Source organism: Xenopus tropicalis, chromosome 7, assembly GCF_000004195.4.
Source record: "Xenopus tropicalis strain Nigerian chromosome 7, UCB_Xtro_10.0, whole genome shotgun sequence".
In the NCBI taxonomy this organism is placed as follows: Eukaryota; Metazoa; Chordata; class Amphibia; order Anura; family Pipidae; genus Xenopus; species Xenopus tropicalis.
The window spans coordinates 52,585,057-52,604,081 of NC_030683.2; positions in this window are offsets into that span (position 1 = coordinate 52,585,057).

Consider the following 19,025-nt stretch of genomic DNA (forward strand, 5'->3'; position numbering starts at 1 on the left):
AAAAGGTATTGTTTTTTTGCCCACTAAAATATTTTAAAAACCCTACATACCTACATATAATCCTGGGAAATGATGAAATACACTGCATGCATTTTGCAACTGCCACATGAATAAAAAAAGACAAAATCGCTTATTTAAATTGAACATACAGGCAACACACATACTCACACATGTATTTATTATTATATTTCCTTGATTTTTTTTCACTAGGGGGAACTGTTTAAAAAGTGGCATATATAATATTTAAATACTATTGTTTGGGGGTGCTCAAGAAATCTCTGACCCACTAGAATTAAAAAAACTTTCCTTTTAATTCTCTACAATAGATTATTAACCAAGAGGAACATCTTCCATTGGCATGATTTCCCTACAGTCATTGTACATTAACCTTTGGACGCATTCACAGAAAACCACTGGTCAAGTCTGAAAGCAGACAGTGTATTCTGACAGATGTTTGCCAGTGATGACTGGCTTTGAAATTAAATAAGGTCACCAGACAAGACATGTGGTACATCTGCAAATACTAGAACATGACCTACAAAAAGGGATTATAACCTGCTGTTTTTTTAAGATGTTGTAAATAAAACCCCAACCTTTTAGGATTCAAGTGACTTTCACTATAAAACATTAGGCTTATTTCATCAGGAATGTTATAGAAAATATATCAATAAAATAACATGTTTGATTTGCAGTCTAAAAGTTCTAATTGCTACTATTAGTGATGAGCGAATCTGTCCCCCCCCCCCGGTACTACCTGTACCAGTTGCCCCCGGTCTGCAGTCCGTCCGCCATCTCAGCTCCCCGCTGAGTCCTCTCTCTCCACTGCCGAAAAAATTTGCGGAACAAGGGGAAAATTATAAAAAAAAAAAAAAACGTGTTTTTTGCGCAACTTTTTTGTCAAGTGTGCCTTTTTTGGTACAATTTCATGCGAATATGCCCAATTTCACGCAACTGCAATTTTTTATTTTGACAAGCAACAAATTGTTCTGCAGTATTAACACCAGGGTAACACAGTTGGTCACTAGGTTTAGCTACCAACAGCAACAGATTTCTTCTATTGAATTCTATTGGTTTGCTGCCAGGGTTCCCAAACTTTACATAGTCACTGGGTGACTACGTACTCATGGTTAGAAAAAGTAGGTGGGGCCACCAAAAGCCAATCGCATTTCTTTCATTGTTTCCATGGGGAAATTTTAACTGCTGCCATTCTCACATATTTAATGTCAGGGTCCCCCATAGTTTGTCACTGGGTAACTATGTTCCAAGTTTAGAAAAGTGGGTGGGGCTAGCAACAGCCAATCAGATTTTACCTATAGACTTCATATGTTTAAATTTAAACTGCAACCATTCTTTAAATATTAATACTAAGGTCCCCAGAGCTAGTCACCAGGTAACTGCGGTTCAGAGTTAGAAAAAGTGGGTGGGGCCACCAACAGCCAATCACGTTTCACCTATTTACTTTCAATGGTGAAATATAAAATGCTGTCAGTCAGATTTCATCCATTGAATTTTATTGGTTTAAATTTAAAATGCTGCCAGTCTCACACTATTTATTCTTAAAAAAAAGTGGGCACACCCACCAACCACTAATCAAAATTTACCTATTGAGTTTTATTGGTTTTAATTTAAACTGCTGCCGTTCTTTAACTATTAATCCTAGAGTCCCTAAACTTTGCAGAGTTAGTTACTGGGTAACTGCAGTTGCAGGTTAGAAAAAATGTCACTCGTTGAATTTCAGTGAGGAAATTTAAATTGCTGCCATTCAGACACTATTAAAACCAGGGTCCCCAAACTTTGTACAGTGGTTTTTACTATATAACTGTGGTCCAAGGTTAGAAAAAGTGGGAGGAGCCAACAACAGCCAGTGAACAACAGATCAGATTTCATTCAATGACTTCACATTTTTCAAACCAACATGAAGTTTGTTCTCAAACTTCCGTTTCTAGTTTGTATATATAACAGCTATTAAAAGAAAAGTATTTTTTGGGTTGACATGTCCTTTAATCACTACTGTTCCCTTGGAAAGCCATGACCTTAAAATTAATGCATGTTGGACATAGACCATGGACATTTTGAGATGTTTGGGAATTATTTTAAAATGTGTCAGCCTGTATTACATAAATGCTCCCTGCTCTATCAATAATCAGTTAGAGGCTCTGTGTTGATTTCTTTGCTTCTGTAGCAGCATATTTGTAATACAGGTGTAAAATGTACTTTATGTTTGGGTGACATTTTCAGTTTTTATATGCAGAACTAACTGTAAACCATTTATGTGGCAGATAATAATCAAAAAGTCGCAAAAATAAAAAAATTTAAATTACGTTTGCACTACGCCCATATGTAACTATGTATGCACTACGTTTGCCTAGGTGCAGTAATCCATAGCAACTGATGAGAATTGCTTTAAAACAGGTGATTAATAATGCTGCCTGCTGATTTGTTGCTATAGGTGATAGCAAACGTTGTACCTTTTATAACATAAGCACCAAAGACTATAAATAATAATTAAGCACTACTGAGGCTTTGAATATACTTATTCAGATTGTAAGGAAATTTGTAAACATATCACCACCAATCAGGGTCGGACTGGGGGGTGAAGGGGCCATGCAGGTTCCCGTGCCAGCCCCTCCCCTCCTCCCGCACGGGCCCCCCTAACCCCCTCTCAGGGCCCCCACCCGATGTCCTCCCCCGAGCATGTAAATTTAACGCGTCAGGGAAAGAGCGGTAGGGCAGAGGGATCGCCGATTTTTCCCGGTGTCCCCGCGGCCCAGTCTGACCCTGCCACCAATGACATATACTCTACCCCAGTGCTGTCCAACTTATTACATTTAATGGGCCAGTTATTTCTTATAGAACATGTTTAAGGGCCAGATTAAATTAAAATGATGATGTTATCCAGTGAAGTATATGAAGCCTTTAAACAGACTGAGGGCCATAAAAGCCTGGGGCCCATGGGCCTCCAGTTGGACAGCCCTGCTCTACCCTAATATTGACAGTATAGACTCATTCGGAGGCAGTGCCTGTTTTATTTAAGGTGGAACTCCACATTTATTAGAATCTATAGGATGCTAGTACTGAGCTCTAGAGGAAGTTCTTCTTCCCTCCATCAGGTTCCAAGAAATAAATTGACTAATATGCTGCTTCTTATATGGTGTTTTGCAGTGCATTCTTAACTAATTGTGTGGTGTATTATAAACGTTTTATTTTTAGAAGGGTTTAAAACCTACTGGTGGGTTCACCTGGTAATTGCATTGGCATAAATGAGTGTTCTATGCTATAAAACTGGTTCCAATTCCCTAAGAGTTGAAACACATCTATGAAGGATGCACCATATTCATCATCTACCACATAAAATGTGTTTGATGAGCAAATCGCATGTGCTTCCGATTATTAAGACGCAACTGTTCTTGCAGTTGTAACTGACAATCTAGAATTTCGCAAAAAAAAAAAAGAAAAACAAATTTTTAATTGAGACAAGGTCCCAATGTCAGTATGGCCTGTTCCCAAGTAACAGTGCTCTTATTCTGTAAGGCCAGCACAAATTTGCAACTGGTATTATCAGTGACCAAATTAAGTGATATTCTTGTGTCAATATCACTATATAACATAAATAACAGTATTTGATGCATATGCACCTTAACAAGCAATAAGTAAGAACACAAATACACCAAACTGATGCAAGGGTTCTTAACCCAACTGACGAATGAAGGTTTGTCCCACCAAAATGTAGGAAATGGTAAACATATCACTTTGTTCTTTTCTATAGGAAAAGAGATCCACCCCCAGTCTGTCCATAGTGTCCAATACTATACTATACTATAATAGTCTTTCTTCATAGTTCCACTGCTTTTACCAGTTGCATGTCTCTGGGGACCAAAACTGCACTGCATACTTAAGGTGAGGACTTACCAGGGCCCTGTAATAAGCCAAACTGTGTATCTTACAGTAAATTGTCAGATACTTGCTACAAGGAAGAATCTACAAGGAAGACACAGCTCTTGGCACTTCCAGGGTCCCAGGCAGAATTAAGCCTCATCTCGACTTCCAAATCGCTACAACAATACAGAGAGTGATTCACTTCTCCCCATCACAATAGCCACAGCCACGGTGGAGAAACAATTAAGGCCTAGCGGCACACCAAAGCCAGTGGCTACCTTTCTAAGTACATCCAGTTGCAAACGCGCCATGCCAAAACTAACATCATACTCGCTGACAGAGGTTTCCTACAAGAGGGTGAGTGTGAATTAGACCCCAGATTGGACATTGGCCCAGGTTTCATCTAGTGGGTTTGCCTGATGTACAGCAAAATCATGACTAGAAGAAAACATTTCCTTATATGCTGACTACACACTCCTATACTATATAGCGAACTCTCTTTCAACCACCTTAAATACTATCTCTTTACTCAGGAAATTTTCTGGCTTGCAAATGAACTGGGATAAATCCCAACTTCTCCGACTTCCTGCTCAAGCACAGCAATTAATAAGCCCAACAATTAACCTCCAAATGGTAGATACTTTTAAATAATTAGGAATCCTTATAAATAAAGATCCTACTGAATTTATATCCTTAAACTTTCAACCTCTTATACTTTACCTTTAACCCAAATTGGTAGAATCAACATATGCAAGATGATATTTCTTCCTAAATTCCTATCTGTCCTTACTAACTCACCATGCTACATTCCAAAGTCTACATTAGAATCATACCATGCCCTACTTTAGAGACCCAAGAAATCCTTACCTCATTTGATTCCTCTCCTAGATGCCACAAAAAGTTCATGGGACATTTTGTATAAGACTACAAATAAGGATAACTCATTCTTACCAGACATGCCCTTGTGGCACAATGTTTTTGGATGAGAGTGGGAGTTAAACAACTTCAGCATTTGCCTAGACCCAGACTGGGAAGAGGTAGAGTGCACCTTATGGGTCACCTAGAACATTCCAGATGTCCTCGTTGCAACCTGATGCAGACTTTATACATTTGATTTGGCATTGTCCAGATGTTCAGAGGTTCTGGAGACAGGTGCAATCAGACAAACTCTCCTTACCACAAGTGCTGAATCCATCCACCTGTTTGCTGGGCCTGATAGACTTTTTGGTATCCAGAACTGCCTCCAGACTTACTGATGCATGTACTCCTGTTCTATGCCAAAAAACAGTAGCTCTACACTGGATGGGTCCCTCTCCTCCTACACTTACCAAATGGGTAAACCTGATTGACTCACAACTATAACTCTAAAGACTAACCTGCTTAGCCAGAGGATGCCCACAAAAGTTTGAAAAGATATGGAACCCCCTGGTTTGACTCACCAGCAACCACGGCCTTGTAATGCTGTTTTATGCACCCTCCACTTCCATTTTGCTATCCTTTACTCCTCTTTCTATTGTTGTTTCTTTATAATGTGTTACAAATAAATGAATAAAAAAGTTACTATTAAAATTATTAAGTTACTATTACTGCATAGTAGCCATTCCTTATTTTTACTATCGCTACAATTATACTCACTTCTATTATAATGGTTTTTAGAGGGCTGGAAAATGATTAGTCTATGACACAGGAGTCTGGTGATTAAATGACCTCACAAAGAATAAAGTGCAGTTTAAAATATTTTGTTAAAACAAAAATTACAGCCCTGTAAGGGAGCCTTATGTGTTTTGTGCCTAGGGGGCGCTTAATCTTAGGCTTAACTTACAAAAACATTAACCACACTATTTAAAGTAAAACAGATCAATCACATTGCAGTTATAATTGACCAATATATGTAATATATGTACATGTGAGAGCTGAGGGAATGTGAGAGCTGAGGGAATCAGTTAAGAAAGGACAGAAGGCTATCTAGCATACTTTCTCCTCTCAATGGTAAAAATCACATAACATCTTGTATTTTATTAAACGGTGGGGGGGCACTAGGTACATACCACTTCTGTTGCCTACCCTTAGTCTGGACCCTTGTTCCCACACTGTCTGCATTCATTTGTACATTCAAGCATGCGTGTTCTTGTTCATGCATATGTGGGTGGGGGGGCGAGGTGGTCGGCTGGATTGCACGAACATAGAGGCAAGTCACAGAGAGGCTGAAGCCACATTTGTGCTTTCCCACTCTGTTCAACAAGTTAATTCGTATAACAGTATTTTCATCTAGTCTTGGGGCCAGTATAGTATCTAAAGTTTTAGCTGATGTGGTCACAAACCAATAGCCATTATCTTTAACAGTGCTCTTCAACTTCAATTTTTCCGCAGAGAATTTTCACAGAATTTTCGCAAAACAATTTGCCATTGGCAAAATGTGGAAATTTGCTGCGAATCCATGCCTGGTGAAAAATTTGCTTATCATCATGTGTGACAGAAAAAAATGAGGAATCACCTCTAGGACCTGTGGGTACACTTAAGGAACTGTGTGTCTTATTGGGACAGGAGACCCAATGGAACAGCAGAAGAAGTCAGAGACTGAATATACAGTGAATGAATAAATATCAATGTATAACAGTGATTTATGTTTGAATAAACCTTATATACCTTATATATAATATATATATTATTATTATATATACATATTATTAACAACATGCATATAATGTTTGAATCCATGTATCCCTCACACTCCGTATTATTAATTTAATAGCCCCCACATGTGTATTTTCTCTCTTTCCCTGGCACTAGCACTCATTCTCCTGTTTATCTTTGTGTCCTTTACACTTTCTACACTTCAGCCCCCACTGGGTATAATACTATAATACTTTATTTCTTCTTGGGCTCTAAACCCTGAGCTTCTTTGGTAACTGGCTACAGAAACCTCTCTTCTCCTTGTCATTATGCAAAGGGGACCTCAGCAGATACCTGAACTCTACGAGGTTTATAATTAATCTTTTCTAATTATGGGCCCTAAATTCTCTGTCTGGTCTGGTCTACAATGTTTCCTGCTAACCTTTTACTCACCAACAAGTACCCTCACACTAAAGGGTTGATTATACTCTGCCTGACCACATTTGGGTACACCTGTTCGTCACCACTGGATGCTTTATTGGACGGGTGGTGTGTCGCTTACCCCTGGTTACACCCTAATTCCTGTATGGGTTTTGACAGGTGGTGGACCACACCTAGTATCCAGCGTCCTTTTGGTTCTTTGCACCATCTATTATACTCATTGGTGACAAGATGCCTCCACAATTGACCATCTGACCATGACAACTCTGTGTGTAGTACCCACCTGAGTCTGAAACCCTCCAATGGGTGCCCTTAACCCTCTGCCATGGACTGCGACACTCCAACAATACCTCTTCTTTGGCTTTTTCAATCAGAGGTTCCTCTCCTCAGCCACTTACCTTTATTTTATCTCTACTTCTCTCACGGTGCGCTGCTCTACTTTGAGATAGCTTACAACATGTCACTTTCTTTCCATATCAAATCACACTGTGTATTCTCTCCTACTTTTATAGATAGGGATGTGTTATCCCCTGCAAGAATAATGACTCAGATGTTTTATGAACTACAACAAGTGTTTTTGATGATTAACCTGGCATTTTAACCTACTTGAGTCTGGTTGCTATGATACCGGCAACCTAGCAACCTGTCCCTTGTATGTATATTCACACCCCACAAAAATGGATTTGTAATCAAATTAACTTACTGTGATGAACCTCTGAGTACTTATACTTTACCCACTACTGCCCCAATGGAGAGTGGTGTAAAAATTGTAGTGTTACTAAGGCAACCAGTTACCATAGCAACCCGTTTTAGCCCTATTTAAGTTTCCATTTACTGACCAAGTTTTCCTGATTATGGGTCTATTTCAACTCATGGGGCTCATGTGAAACAGAACTGTGTTGATACAAACTTGTTACTTTCTCGGCTCATCCCTGACAGCTAGCTACAGTAGCGTGTTAATTTTGATACTTTTGTTTCTGTTTAAGCTGCTGCTTAGAACTTTTGATTACTTGCTTGTACTGATTATTTCTTTTTTGTTTTTTGTTTTATTGCATGTTTTCAGTTTTCTATTGATTTATCTCTGGTATTCTGTCTCTGGCGACGTTTGATGACGTCATCTCCACTTTTTCCCGCCACTTTGTGCTTTTTAGACACTGTGTTTGTTGTATTCACCACTTTGAAAAAGGCTAGAGTGCTAGCCGAAACGTTAGTCTCCTCTTTAATAAAATAATTTGTTTGTATAAGTCCTGTGAGTGCTGACCCTCTCTCAAGCACCTTATATATATATATATATATATATATATATATATATATATATATATATATAGTCCAAGCAATAGGTAGCACACCATATACACAAAGTTGAGTGCCCGGGTGCTAATGCAAAAAAATACAAGTAACTGCAATGAAGGCCAGCACTCACAGGACTTTACAACTGCATCATCAAAAAAATAATAAAAGAGTTTTACAGAAAGTATTGAAGCATGGTTCTTTATTTGTAAAGTCCTGTGAGTGCTGGCCTTCATTGCAGTTACTTATAAAGCCTTGTTACTGGAGTATTAATGGTAGCCACTAAACCATTAATTTTAAAACACTTTCCACAGTTTCTAAATTGTTAGAAAATTATGTAAGGGGAAAATGCCTTGAATGGATTATGAATGCTAGTGTAGAACAAAGAAACTCTGCTTTGTCTTGCTTTCTGTAGTTCTGTGAAATCCCATTACATGCCTATAATAAGGATCAAGGATGTGCATGCCTATTAGGGTTGGCATAAGCCATTTAATCAATCACACATACTCTGAATAATGCTAAATTATTCTATGTGGAATAATACTAGAAGTGGCAGGCTGCTCCAGATATGCAAAACTGTTTTCTATGTGTTAATTAATTGAAATGTAATAAACATCCAGTTTTTTGTTCAGCATTAATATAGCATACCATTAGCATTCATTCCAGCTGATATAACTCTAATGTGCATTTCTTCGCCTTGTATAACATTACAATAGTACAATTTGCATGTATAACCTTAGATGTAGTTTTAGCAATTATTTTCTGCACCATTTTTATATAAGAATAAATAAATAGATGACTGATTGATTGATTGATTGATTTTGCTGCCACCACAGCCCTATTCATAAATCACTGGCTTGTTTCAAAGGCCAGTGCCAGAAGAAATAAGTCATAAAAATTATGACAATTAATTATAATTTCTGCAAAAAAAAAAGAAATGTGGTCTATGCTGTCCAGTGTAGTGAATAATGCTCAGATCTATATATTGGGGAGACAAAACAGCCACTCTGTAAGAGAATGGCCCAACATAGGAGGGCTAACTTAGCAGTCTATCTACAGTCTAGGAGACAAGACTCAGCAGTTTAGCTACAGCTGAAGGAAAAGGGACAGCAATGTGCATATTTTGGACAGAAAAGACAGGGGGTTTTAAAGAGGTGGGAGGGAGGCTGTTTATGACAAACTGGAAAAACCATCCCTAAACAGAGAAGGGGGCCTGCAACACCACTTGTCAGCAACATACATTGCCACTCTGACATCCTTACCCCAGCATACATACAAACTCACCCACTTTCTATTCATTTCTATGAGAGTCTTAGAAGCATATTTATTAATGGGTAAAAGTAAGAACTCACCATTTGATAAATACATTCTAAAAATACCATAGGAATGAATAGAACGTGAGTTAACTTTTATTTACTAAGCTCTTAACTCACATTTTGATAAATCTGTCCCTGAAAGATTAACACACCTGCCCTAATAAGAATCATGGTACCATTATGACTAGATCACACTAGATCACACATCTGTGAGTTTCAGTCAACTTAACGGAACCATTGTGATTGGATGTATGTACAACCCTTAAAGGAGAAGGAAAGGTTAAGTCACTTGGGGGTGCCAAAATGTTAGGCACCCCCAAGTGACTTAGAACGCCTACCTTGTACCCCGGGCTGGTGCCCCCGTACGGAGAGAACAGCACCAGCCCGGGGCAGCTGCCGGCGCTACCTGCTTCCTCCTCGCTTGCGCGCGCATGCGCAGTAGAGTGAAAAGCCGAACTTAAACATTAAAGTCGGCTTTTCACTCTACTGCGCATGCGCCGGCCCACGGATTTCGGCAGCAGCGCGCAAAGGAAGGAGGAAGCGGTGTCTACAGGTGCCCCGGGCTGGTGCTGTTTTCTCCTAACGGGGGCACCAGCCCGGGGTACAAGGTAGGTCATGTAAGTCACTTGGGGGTGCCTAACATTTTGGCACCCCCAAGTGACTTAGCCTTTCCTTCTCCTTTAAAGGAGACATATCCTATAAAAATGATGAATGTACCAGGGAATTATACTCCTCTAGATATAGAAGGATTGTGCTTAAAAAGTTGTGTTTCTGACTGATTTATTGAGAAATTCCCCCAAACCCCACTAGCCCCGCCCATCTGTGCCACTTCCTGCTGGCTGAATTCTCTGGATGAGCTGGGGAGCCGGCGGCCCTCCGTACCCTGCACTGTAGGATAGGAACCAATCAGCAGCTAGGCTGACCTGATAGGGAACTGCAGCCTGTCTGTGCTTTTGTGACTGCAGGGCTGTGATTGGCTCTCCCCCTCCTACTGTGCTTCTGGCAGAGACCGTTAGGACACGCCCACTCTCCATTTCAAACTCGGACAGAGAAGTGAGAGGATCTATAGGGAGCTCCAATAAAGGGGCCATTTTTACAGAGAGGATTAATTTTTAGCCCAAAGGGAAACCAGCACCGGATATTATTCATAATTGCCTACAAAATTAGCCATTTATCCCATTAATCCAATATGTCTCCTTTAAGGGATACATGCTGGGGAATTCCCTACCACTCAGATGAACTGAAAAAATCTGCACGGATGACAGGTAAAACATTTTCAGGAAAACTCAGAAAGTCCAGCTGCTTTAGACTTAATTCTACTAGATACTGTATACCATGACCTGTATGAGCAAAAATCTTCAAAAATGTAATTTATGCACATATTAATTAATTGTAGTCCTTTAAACCCCTTAACGAAATGATTAACAGTGTTTCAAGCATATCACTTAGTTATATTCTTAAGTAATGTATATGTGTTAGAACCAGTGTCTGTGAAATGCAAATAAAGTACAATTATGTCCAATAAAAACATCATAAAACAACTATAAAAAACAGCAGTGTGAAAAAGGCAAAAGTTTATAGATATATGAGTAAGCCCCTTTTAAAATAGTGTATAGTAAACAAGTAGGGCATTGCTTTTAGTCAAGAGAAGCAAATAGAAAAATAGGACAAAAACAGCCATTGTATGTTGAATACTATAACATTTTTAATTGCTTACTAAGAGGTCTAATGTTCATCTGGGAAAGATTTCCACAGGCTAACTCTATGAGGATGAAGACAAATGTTGTTTCTAAATTAATATTTGCAGTTACATAGAATGCATACATAGAATTAATAGAAACATGCTCCATAACCTATTCTTAAACCAATATATCCACATATTGCCTATGTAATATTAAAAAACAGGGATTACATTTATTTAGCCAGCTGCAGGTAGAACAATGGAAACAAACATCTGTTTGGTTGCCATGGGTTACTGCCCAGGGTTCTATTTAGCACCGGACAGTCCATTGAGATATTCAGATGGGAAAATTAATTATTATTGTTCCTTTTTCTCTCACTTTTAAAACCCTTTTATTTTGTCATTTGTCAAAATGTTTGCTTACTGTCTCCTCCAACCTAGTCAACCAACAGGACACTTTTTCACATATGCACTATACTGGTTTGATCTGCAAACATAGGTTGTACCAACAGCACCCAATCACCAATTCGTTTTGAACACAAGATGGGAAATGAAATTAACGGCTACATTACTTGGTGTACATAACTGCACGTCTGCATGTTAGCACCCAAATCTGCCCTACTGTAAATTGTAATATGCCAATTGTTGCATTGGTTTGTGGTCTTGAGTGTAGGCATGTGTACTCTAACAACTGTAAGTAGGATCAGACATTTATAACTGATCTCCAGGAATTAGCAGACACCTAAAATAATATTGCATAATATTACATACACTATGCCACCAGCATATAGCACTCATATATGCAGTACTATTAGGGATAGGCATTACAGAGATATAGATTAATCTACATTTGTTCTGTGTGGTTGCAGCTGGTGATAAGACAAAATCTTGTTAAATTTGGATATATGACTGGATAATTTGGATACATGGCACTAAATGATTTGGCAGTATTTATGATATTAAACCAGATGTTCTGGATCTTAGGATCTGAATAAATACTTATGTAATTTTATACTTGGCTATTTCGGGGAAAGAAAATGCAGGTACAACAGCAATATTTGGTAATGTCTTCCAGAAATTGTGAACTTATCATCCTGCCGGAACCTGACAGTAATTTCAGGGTTCCACTAACTGGTTACATCTATGGTGATGCCATTATTGGTACCATATGTGAGAAGTGAGAACATTTATGCACACATGCATTATAGCTTGCATACAATTTACCAAAAGGGATGCACCAAATCCATAAATTTAGAAATTGGACAAATAGTGAATCCACCACAAAACGACTATTCTGAATTGAATCTAAAACCTAATTGGCATATTTAAATAATTAAAATTGAAAAATGAATGCATACAAAATTGTCACATTTAATAATCTAGTAATCCAAATGTATGTTATAATATTTGTTCATATTTTGTTTGGGCAGGTGCTAAGATTCATTAGTATCAAAACCCTGGAAACCAGAATGGAATTTAGCCAACACCAAAGCCAGGATTCGGTGCATCCAGTTCTGGGGAATTAGTCACATTCTGTATGATCTATAAATGAAAATGTACAAAGGCAAGAGGCTTTACAACTAGGTGAAGTTGTCTGTATTGAGGTAAGCATTAGTATTAAGGTTGTTAATAAAAACTGTGCATTTAAGGAATTCAAGTCAGGACAGCTGAAAAATGTTAAGTACCAATAAACAATGTTAAAATAAAAAATGAAAAGGGCACTGCAGTGAAGAGTAAAATGAATACAAAATGAGAGGGGGGAAAAGCAAAGACTCAATTCTAACAATAAAATTATTTATGGATGGGTAACTTGAATGTGTAAATGTAAACAAAGGTATAGGTTTGGATGATATTCAAACTCTAAAGAGCTTAGCTCTGTGATTGCCTCACCTCTATACCTTATTTGTAAGGATTCCTTGAGGTCTGGCATGGTGCAGAGAGATTTGCTAAATGCTAATGTTGTGCCACTATTTTAAAAGTATTCCTCTCTCGGTCTGAAAAGGCCTGTTATTTTGAAATCTGTGGGAGAAAAGCTTTTAAGGGGCATTAAGGTATAAGATACTAGAATACATAGTAAATCACAATACTATGAGTTTGTGTCAGTATGGTTTTACTATTTTAATTGCCTTCTATGAAGAGGTTAGCAGAAACCTAGTGACACTGGCAGTGAATGTTATCTACTTCAACTTTGCTAAAGCATTTGATACATAGAGATGTAGCGAACTGTTCGCCGGCGAACTAATTCGCGCGAACATCGGGTGTTCGCAAGTCCGCTAATTCGCGAACTTTTCGTGATGTTCGCAATTTGGGTTCGCCGGCACCGAAAAAATCGTAAAACTTACGATAACGGTACGAATTCTCCGAAAAAATCGCAAAACTTACGATAACGGTACGAAAAAGTCGCAAAACTTACAATAACGTTACGAATGATCCGAAACAGTCGCAAAACTTACGATAACGGTACGAATGATCCGAAAAAGTCGCAAAACTTACGATAACGTTACGAATGATCCGAAAAAGTCGCAAAACTTACGATAACGGTACGAATGCTCCGAAAAAGTCGCAAAACTTACGATAACGTTACGAAAGCTCCGAAAAAGTCGCAAAACTTACGATAACGTTACGAAAGCTCCGAAAAAGTCGCAAAACTTACGATAACTTTACGAAAGCGCCGAAAAATACGAAAAAGTCGCAAAATTACCGATCATTTCGAAAAACGGCGTGTGTCAATTTTTCAGAGGTTTTTGCCCTTGATCCCCCTCCTGCATGCCACTGCCCAGGTCGTGGCACCCTTTAAACAACTTTAAAATCAGTTTTCTGGGCAGAAATGGCTTTTCTATTTTTTAAAGTTCGCCTTCCCATTGAAGTCTATGGGGTTCGCAAAGTTTGCGAATATTCACAATTTTCGGCGGAAGTTCGCAAACAGGTTCGCGAACTTTTTTTTTGAGGTTCGCTACATCCCTATTGATACATATCATCCAGAAAGTTACTGATAAAATTAAATACATTGGCCTGGAACATAAGGGCTCTGGCACACGGGGAGATTAGTCACCCGCCACAAAACTCCCTGTTCGCGGGCGACTAATCTCCCCGGATTGCCATCCCACCGGCGAAAATGTAAATGCGCGGTGGTGCGATTTCAGTGAAATCGCGCAAGTTGCCTCGAGAGGAAACTAATCTCCCCGTGTGCCAGAGCCCTTATTCTTGTACTTGGATAGGGCACTGGCTGAAGGATAGATTACATAGAGTGGTGGAAAATTAATATTTTTTAATTTGGTCCAGTATTGGTAGTGGAGTGCTGCAGGAGTCTGTCCTCAGCCCTGGGCTTTTTATTTATTAATGATGTTGAGGTTGGCATTGTTGTTACTATCTCTATGTTTGCTAATGATCATGCAAAACTGTAAGTTCCATACAGGTTGCTGCAAAGTTGCAGAGTGATTTGACTAAACTAGAGAACTGGGAAGCAAACTGGCATATGATATCAGACTGGCATATAAGTGCTAAGGATCCTTCAGGAAAGTTAGACCAAGGATAATAGACGAGTCACCCAATAGTAAAATTGCCTATTTATTGCTCCTGATCCTTAATTCATTTCACGTGGACTACCCAGTGCTTTAGGTGCAAGAGACTAACAGGAGTAATAATGTAACTTAATTTGCACACCCAACGAGTCTGAGGTTAGGAAAAAAGGTGCAAGATATGTTTCCCACTGACCCTATAACTACAAAGAGGAAGGTTCCACATCCCAGAAAACACAAGAAGACAAACTCTAACTAGAAAGGGAAATTTGAGAACAAACTTCATGTTGGGTTGAAAAACATAAAATCTGATCTGTTGTTGGCTCCGCCCACTTTTTCTAACCTTTGACCACAGTAATATAGTAAAAACCACTGTGCAAAGTTTGGGGACCCTGGTTTTTATAGTGTCTGAATGGCAGAAATTTAAATTTCCCCACTGAAAGTCAATGAGTGACAACTAATTGGCGGTCAGTGGCTCCGCCCACCTTTTTTACCCTGGAACTGCAGTTACCCAATAGGTAAATTGTGATTGGTGGGTGTGCCCACTTTTTCTAAGCTTGAGTGGAAGTCACCCAGTGACAAACAGTGGCCACCCTGGCATAAATAGTGTGAGACTGGCAGCATTTTAAATTTAAAACAATAAAATTCAATGGATGAAATTTGATTGGCTGTTAGTGGCCCAACCCACTTTTAGAACCCACTATTTTAAAACTGCAGTTCCCAGTGACCAACTTTGCAAAATTTGGGAACTCGGGCATCAAAATTGTGAGACTGACAGCATTTTACACTTTTACACCATTGAAATTAAATAGCTGAAATGTGATTGGCTCTTGGTGGCTCCACCCACATTTTTCTAACTTTGAATGGCAAATACCAAAAAAACTCTGGAAAGTTTAACAACCCTGGAATTAATACTTAAATAATGGCATCAGTTTAAATATAAATGAAATTTAAATAAATAATGAAATTTAATGGGTGGAAATGGAATGGCTGTTGGTGGCTCCACCCATGTTTTAAAACCTAAAAATGCAGTCCCCTAGTGACCCTGGTGTTAATGCTGTGAGAATGGCAGCAGGTTGAATTTCCCCATTGAAAATCAATAGTTAAAATCTGATTGGCTGTTGGTGGCTCCACCCACTTTTTCTAACGCTGAACCGCAGTTACCTGGTGACTAGCTCTGCAAAGTTGGGAGACCTTAGTATTAATATTTAAAGAATGGCAGCAGTTTAAATTTAAACACAAGAAGGCTATCGGTGAAATCTGATTGGCTGTTCACAGCTCCGCCCACTTTTGGGCATCCAACAATCATCATATTTTCATTCAGGCTGACCCCATGACTATGTGATTCAAGTTTGGAGAATGTACCCTCAAAGTTGTAAAATTGGCAGCAGTTTTTCCCCATTAAAGTCAATGGGTAAAATTTGATTGGCTGTTGTTGGCCCCTCCCACTTTGCTTTTTAAAGAAAAAAAAAAAAAAACTTGAATACGTAGTCACCCAGTGACCGACTGTGCAAAGTTTGGGAACTCTGGCATCAAACAAATAAAAATCAATAGTTGAAATTTGATTGGCTACTGGTGGTTCCGCCCACTTTTAAAAACTAAAACTGCAGTACCTTAGTGACCAACTGAGAAAAATTTGGGGACCCCGGGGTTAATACTGTGAGAATGGCAGCAGGTTGAATTTCCCCATTAAAAGTCAATAGGTAAAATTTGATTGGCTGTTGGTGGCTCCGCCTACTTTTTCTAATCTTGAACTGCAGTTACCTGGTGCCTAACCCTGCAAAGTTTGGGGACCCTGGTGTTATTACTGTGAGAATGGCAGCAGGTTGGATTTCCTCCAAGTCAATAGGCAAAATCTGATTGGCTGTTCACAGCTGTTCAAATCAGTCCGTAAGTCAGATCACTAAATAAACACTGATATGTAAATGTAGCAAAGGGATATGTGACCATGATATTGGTTCCATTGGGAGCTGCTCTTGACAATGCTAATACAGTATCCAATACATGCACCTTGAACAAGTGGCATTTCCATGTTTAAGCAATGGTAAATAAAACGAGTAAAGATTAATAAAGTTAATCTTATTATTTCTCTGACTTAATATGTTGAATCCTTTCGGGTTGCTGACTTAATTAAAGCCTGTCAACCAGAAAGTAGATTCATGCTGTGTCTAGATTTTAATTGCTACTCTTATTTTGAATCAGTTATCTTTCTGTTCAGGCCCTCTCCTATTTACCTTCCAGCTTCTCATTTAAGCCACCAGCTGGCTGCTAGCGTTACTGAAAACTTAACAACCAGCTTTCATTCCAAACTGGAGAGCTGCGGAATGACATGTTAACTTAAACAAACATTCCAGAAAATAAAATATAAAGGCCGACTGCACACTGCCCTAAGATACCAATGAACCTAACACTGTACCATATATTTTATTGAGTATATATGGTATAAGAGAAGAATGGAAAGGAAAGGAAAGAGAAGAGAGAAAATATAAAGATAATATAAGATGTATATATAAGAAGTATAGGGGTAAATATGTTTAAATAGAGGTACATATGTTTGCTGCGAAAATTCTTTGCAACTAAGTTTTATACAATCAGCTATAAATAAGTGAAGTTAAGAAGTTAACAGTTCACAGAGCAACAACCACAGTGTGAGCTTTGCTAACCATGCATCAAACGGATTTGATTCACTTAGCAAGTACGCCCGATTTAGATACTGCTTTCCTATTAGCCAAAGCAGGATGGAGGAAAAGCCACTGAACTTAATGTGATTAAGTGTGAGAAAAACAAACGGTGATGTAAAGGGAAATGCGTCACTGGATCAGATAGAATTCCTTAACCCTTTCATTGGAGGTGTATCCTCACAACTTCATATTCATTCACTGTCACAAGGGCTAATCCAGGAAGTGTTGACTAAAAATAGGTAATAATAAACTTCACCTTGGTTGCTTCTATTGGATTGAGCAGTTTTATCACTTTACCTTAGGATAGGATTACTGACACATTATCTCTAGAGAATAATAGCAAAAACAAAGAAGGTAGTAGCAGTATAGCCACAAAACAAGATTACTGAAATAATACATGTAATTCTAGGTTAAAATAATATCACTACTCCTAATTCAATACAATACTTTTTAAACTGACCGATTTTCTCATGTTCATTAACCTTGTTCAGTTCTTAATGTTAGGTTATGGAGTTGTTCATATCAAAATATTTCTTCCACTTAAACTAAATAAGCAGATGGTGATTGTGGGGGTGTTACAAATGATCAGATTTCAGTTCAGGGGGTCACTCATACATGTATAAAAAACAGAGAGAGAGGGAGTAGAGAAATATCCTCTCTTATTATTCTATTAAACATGGAGAATAATGACATATATATCTTATTTACAGTACTCATACATTGACCAGCAAAGAAATAGAATTTCTACAAATTTCCAGAAACTGAACTTACTTAGCACCAGCTATAGGATCTAAGCAAAAACTGGTGAAAGGCCCTCCACCAGAAATCGAGATGTATTAAAATATCATGATGTATGTGTCAGAACTTTAATTTGTCAAAGTGCCTATAGGTGCAAAATTGCACATTAGGGCCCATAAATCCAGTGCAATAGATCCCTGTTATTTTCTCTGGCCATAAATAGATGTTAAGCCATAACTGGCCCTATTTTCAACAACTCAGCCTGCAGTCCTGCATTCTTATTGAAAGTCTCTCATTTTCCTTTGATCCCCTGCCCTGAATGCCAAAAAAAGATACAAACTTAATTAGATAAGTAGCTTTTGGTCCAGGGGATGTCCATCTAACACCCAGCTCCTGTATGCAGTGCTGCCAAACACACACAGTGCTGCATTCAGTGCAACATTCTTTTCTCAATTCTAGGAGTGCAAAGAGTAAGGCCTTATGGTCCAACATAAAAATGTACCTGGGGCAAGGGGTGCTTTGCCACCATTTTTTTGCACCTTGCACCTTGCAAAGAGCCCTAAAGTAATGAATCACTTAGTAACCTGCTACAAAGTATTGTGGGTAGCATAATTAATATGTGTAGAATTTTAGATTTTAACCCAGACTTAAGAACACAGTCCAAAACAACTGGTCATGGATATTTTCTTTATATTGCCTAATGTAGGTAAAAGGATTTTTGCAATGTGTGGGTATAGCTGTTGTCTAAAGCCTGACACATAAACCTCTTTGCATTATGGAGTATTTTAACCAAGCTAGAGATCAACTAAAAGGACATGAACTGAAAGCCCAAGTTGTATTGGCAGATTTCTCACAAAGAGTGGTCTGTACT